This window comes from Pteropus alecto, unplaced genomic scaffold (genome assembly GCF_000325575.1).
Source record: "Pteropus alecto unplaced genomic scaffold, ASM32557v1 scaffold86, whole genome shotgun sequence".
In the NCBI taxonomy this organism is placed as follows: domain Eukaryota; kingdom Metazoa; phylum Chordata; class Mammalia; order Chiroptera; family Pteropodidae; genus Pteropus; species Pteropus alecto.
The window spans coordinates 16,345,792-16,351,517 of record NW_006442109.1 but is presented as its reverse complement, the minus strand read 5'-3'; the positions used below and the strand labels follow the sequence as shown (position 1 = coordinate 16,351,517).

General features: G+C 47.2%; 1 pseudogene; it reads left to right on the top strand.

Annotated features, from left to right (window-relative positions):
* Positions 1-1,863: 1,863 nt before the first annotated feature.
* Positions 1,864-1,982, top strand: LOC112469664 (annotated as a pseudogene).
* The last annotated feature ends 3,744 nt before the right edge of the window (positions 1,983-5,726 follow it).

Below are 5,726 nucleotides of genomic sequence, written 5' to 3'. Positions count from 1 at the left end.
CTATGACAGTGACAAATTCTGACGTAGTTCTGCCTCCATGGGGGGAAGAAGGAGACATTAATCAAATAATCATGTTCACGAATGTGTAATTCCAAACAAAGAGGTGTGGAGAAGAAAGAGAAACAGTTCCCGAGAGCCTGTCTGGTATCTGGGAAGGAGGAGAGGGCGGGGGTGGAAGGGAGATGTTCCCAGGAGGGGACAAGCACATGTGACTCGTGTGGAAGGGAATGTGAAGGATGAGAAGGGCTGCAGGGAAGCAGGATCACTGGAGGACTCCCAGAGCAGGGGGAGGGGGATGAGCTGCTGGATGGGTGGGCAGAGGCTGGCCCTTGGGGAATGCGGGGCTGTCTTGATCAGAGGAGCCATCTGGGGAGCTGTTGACAGGTTTTAGGGAGGGGAGTGACAGATCAAATTTGTGTTTCAGAACAATTATCTTGGCTGTTGTGCAGAGAATGGCCTGGAGCAGTGGTTTGCAGCCTCAGATGTGTTGCACCAAGGAGTTTGAGAGGGACCCAAATCTTGGTCTCAGCCGCGCCCCCGCCCATCCCATTCAGTTGGTCTGGAGGGAGGCAAAGGGAAAAAGAGGCCCAGTAGGAGACCCTGCAGTGATCCAGCCGGGAGATGAGAACACCTTGGACAGGAATGGCAGGAAGCAGAGGGGCTCAGGGATGTTTAGGAGATGAAATTGACAGGGTTTGGCAATTAATTCCCATGGGATGAAGGAGAAGGAAGCGTCAAGGTTCAGCCCCAGAGTTTCTTGCTTGTGCAAGTAGACAGAATGGGTGGCATGCACCAAGACCGAGAGCATGGGGGAGACAGGGCGTTGGGGGGTAAGGGAGCGGGTCACAGCTAACAGGACCCCTGAGACTAACCCCCTCCCCCCGCCCCCGGTCTGTATCTCTCAGCGCTCTGCGCCTGCGCAGGGCTGGGGAGACCTTGCTTTCGCGGGCCCTTCCCCTTCGGTTGGAGCTCTCACCCGCAGAGGCCAAGGTGGGTAGGGACAGGGCTTGGCCGCCGCTCGCTCGGTGCCTCCAGCGGAGATGTGAGGGAGGCCCAGAGGCAGGGCGCGCCCAGGCCCGCAGAGACCAGCCGAGGGCGCCAGGCAGCCCGGCCTACGGTAAAGGCAGAACACGGCTGCTTTGGAAACAGCCCTTTCTGAAGCACAGTCACGGCACTAAGTGATCCCTGGGTCTTAGGCGGGTGTCAGTGGGTCTCTTACCTGCTTCCGGATCAGCGGGCACCTCCGTGCAGGATAATGAACGCTCGGTTCGGCAGTCAGTGGCGCTGTAGCGGGGGGCACCCGGGACCGTGCCCTGTGCGCAGGGGACAGGAAAGCGGCCGTCGACCCACCGGATTCCCTCGCAGGGATTCCCGCGCGCCCGCACTCGTCCACATTACCTCCTTCCAGCCTCCTGAAGCCGGGGAGAAGGACTCCACTTGGAACTGGGGTATTGGGTCCTAGGGCAGTTTTGTTTCTGTTTTTGTTTTTGTTTTGAGGGGGGAAATGACAAAATGTTGTGACCCTGGATAAGTCACTTATCTCGCCAGATCCTGGGAGGGATAGGAGGACTAAGACCCAGACCTGCCGTCTCTAGAGGCTCGCCGGCTCTGGCTTTACGGCAGGCCCGGGGTGAAAAGCCATACCACAGACCCCGCAGTTTCCAGGAGTAAGAGGGTGGAGAGGAAGGGGTGGGAGAGGGGGAATTGGGTGGAAGGAGGTGGAAGGAGGAGTTAGAGGAGAAATCCAGTCCCTCGCGGGGACCCAGACAGCTCCTTTTCCTCAGACCAGAGCTCCTGCCCCCACGTCCCTCGATTTTACCTACAGGCAGGAGAGTTTGTGCCACAGTTACTTTAAAACTTTTCATCTACGGCCATGCCACCCTGAACAAGCCCAATCCGGTCTGATCTCGGAAGCTGAGCAGGGTGGGGCCTGGTTAGTACTTGGATGGGAGACCACCTAGGAATACCAGGTGCTGTAGGTGCTATAAACAAACAAACAAACAAACAAATAGATAGAAAAATAGATAGATGGATAGATAGATAGATAGATAGATAGATAGATAGATAAATAAACAAACAAACTGAAAGACAGGTTCACATCTCACCCAGTGGGAAATCATTTTCCTAGAATAACAGATACGATAGGGTAAGTTTTGTCCTGACATACCAATCCTTAGTTGAAAATATGGCAAATCAAAATGTATTTACTACACCAAATCTAGCAAACATCATAGCTTATCCAAGCCTACCTTAAATAGCCCCGGAGCGCTTACATTTGGGCAGTATCGGCAGTAGTTAAAATATATGGTAGCTGAAGGAAACTGGACTTTGGGTGGTAAACACACAATAGAATATACGAATGTTAAATTATAATGTACACCTGAAAATTATATAGTTGTATTAACCAGTGTTACCCCAATAAACTTAGCTTAAAAAATATTAGAAAAAGAAAATTAGGTTGAACTTCAAGTTGTTTTCATTTTTCATTTGACTCCTGTATGGGAACCTGCAATGACTACACTAACATACATTTTTGTGCTTGTTTATTAGTGCTTTCTTCTCAACAGATTTTCGTACATGCCTCCAATCTCTTTACCTGGGCCTATCACCAATTGAAAACTTGTCCTTGTTTTCTCCTTGCGCATGCACACATGTTCACACGTAGGGAATTTCACTCCTTTTCTGTCACTTTTTGTTTTACTAGCATTGGATCATACTAGATACACTTCTTGGCCACTTGTTTTGCACAATGAACAATAAATACATCATGAAAATCCCTCTGCGTGAGCAGATAGAGATCTTACTTATTCTTTTTCACGCTGTGTGATAATCCGTGGTGTGGGCTTAATAGGGCGCTCCCACACAGCCAAGAGATTTTTTTTCGCCATGGTGAAATAGATATAGATTTTTGTTTAATGCTGGAGACCCAAATGAGTTATTTTTACTTGACAGGGAGCGAAACTACTTGTATGGTTCAGAAGCAAAGACCAGCAGCCCTGTGCGTGGCTTTCTTGGTAAAGACGGAGAAATGGGCTCTGCCCCAGGTAGTTTGCTGTCCTCCTGGGGAGATGAGAGCACACGGGCGTTAGACAGCCATCTCCACAGCTGTAGGCAGGCGAGCTGGAAGGTGTGCCTGCAGGAGTGATGGCTCCCACTACACCCCTGGGAGAGGACTACCCTGATGGAGAAAACTTGAGCTGGAAAGTGCAGAGGTTGGAAATTATCTCACGGGCTGTGTGGCCAAGACATGAAGTTAAGTAGGAAAAAGTGGGCTTATTCAAAGGATTGGCTGAGCAGCCACCTCTTTTTCACTTGCCCCCAAGAATTTCAATAGCCCTAGCCCCAGGTTATTTTTGGCCTTTAGTTTCTCCTCACTGGAGGTTGGGCCACTTGTCTCTTGATTTTCTAATTGCAGAACGGATGAAAGTCTGAGATTTCAATCAAAAGCTTAAGAAAATAATAATCCTTGGTTGCCCTAATTCTTTCCTGAAAATATCTCATACTGACAGAAATTGTCTTTAAGCCCTTTTTTTCTTCTTTTATGCTTTGAATTTCTTCCTTAATTAAAAAGAATTGTTTACCTGATGTGGGCTTGGAAGTGCTTGTTTATTTTAACTTATCTTCTTGTTCCTTTTTCCCTTATCTTAGCCAGTGACTTGATAACTCTATAACTCTCTGTTCTCCTATCTTAAAATGTGCATTGTCTCTGTCACCAAGGGAACAAAACGAGGAACTTTATAATCAGCCTGTTTCTATTCCCACAGAATAGAAGCTGTGTCAATAATAAGCAGAGCCTCCAAATTCAATTGCCCTAACTTGGTTGCTTGTCCCTAGCAGAGATTTTAGAATGGTCTTCCCAGAATAATTTCAATTTCACTCACCCATACATTTGAGGACAAGATTAACTGCAAATTAATGATGCGTTAATGTCCGCATTTCGAAGTACCTGGTCAAATTCATTATGTTAAAAAACAAAAACAAAAACAAAAAACGCAGCCAAACTGATACGTCACTGAAATCCAGCAACTGTTGATTGATAGAATTTTTTTCCCATCCCTTAAGGCGATCAAGTGTAGTACCCAGTCCGAGAATGCCTCTGAGATCCGCCATCCAGCGACTTGGATCCTTGCTCAGAGGATTGTGATAGAATTAAGTCTGACTCAACAAATGAGGTCACTGGGAAGAAGTGCTGGCGTTAAATTTACCGTTAATGCCAGGGTCAGTTTGCTAAACAGTCATCTGCTTGTGGTTCCAGAAGACCTCTGAGTAAACTCCAGAGACTGCCTGGACTGAAGATAGCTTGCACATGAAGTCACCGAATACTGGTTAAGGTGACTTTTGGTGATACCAGAAAGTATTTCCAGAGACAGGATGCCATTTTGGTGTGTAAAGCCTTTGAAATCTGTAGAGGGTGGCTTCTTATGTTAAAGATAGAAATGGGGTGGCAAGAGAGGAAGACACTTACTCTGGTGACAGGAGACTTGAGTTCTAGTTCTGCCATAGAAGTTAACTGGGCTTGGCAAATCGAGTCATGAGTGGCTCATTTTACAGATGTTTTTAGATTAGGTATGGCACTGCATGGAGAAATGTAGAAAAATAAGAAATTCTGTCAATCACCAGTTGTCAGACATAAAGGATGCCTTTTCCTCTCTGTCACTGAACCCCAGTTTCTTTACCTGTCAGGTGGAAACACTAATTATTATGTACCCACCTCTGACCTCCCAGGACAGCTAGCATGAATAAGATGAGAATATAGATATGAAGTTACTTCACAAAGTTCGAAGTCCTACACAAATAGAAAGCACTAGTAAACATCATGTCCAGTTTCTTTCTGATGAAGCTTTTCAATCATTCCCAGCCATAATTTTAGGAATTCGTTAAACACATCCTTGTTGATCAAATTATGTGAGTTCAAATGTCACAACCCAGATGGTCAGTGGTTTCTTCTCTTCATGCACAAGCTACCCTTGGGGAGTCAGTCTTACTTTGCTGGTTCTGTCACTCTCTGCCTGTGACACTGAGGAAACAAGGACCACAGATGAACCTCTTGGCTTCCCCCTGAAACTGCCCTCCTCCACTGTGTCTTCTGGAGTCTTCTCACAGAATTCTTGGCTAGGCAGACACTTTGCTTTAACCAAGTCGGTCTCCTTCATTCTTAGAGGCAGCCTAGCACAGGGGCAGCTTTGGGACTTTGGGTCAGACAGGTCACTTAATTATCCACGGACTTTGCTGAGCCTTGGTTTTCTCATCTGTAAAATGGCAATAATAAATCTACTCTCCTGGGTATCTGTGAGGATGAACTAAAAGAAAATAGGCGAAAGGGGCTGGCATATCATAGGGGCTGAATATATATTCCTTCCCTTTTTTCTTCTTTCCTTGTTCCTTCTCCAGTCAGCTGCCTGCAAGGCACTGTCTCCTCTCTCTGGAATAAGGGTTCCTTTTCTCTCTTTGCGAAGGAAGGGAAATTTGGCCCCATGTCTGTGTATTTGCCTAGAGAAGCCCTCACAAGGCTACTTCTTCCCTCCCAAACTGGCCTTCTCTGCACTGTTGCAGATTCTTCGCATTTGGAGTTATGTGAGGAAAACATCTGGATGAGTCACTTAATTTTCCGTGTTGCATCTGGACGTGTTACATAGCCACAACCACCACCACACACTGAGAATCGTGTCATCTGTGCTGCTGGCAAGCCGAGAGTCGGCTTTGTGCGGTCTCCGTGTCGCTGCTGG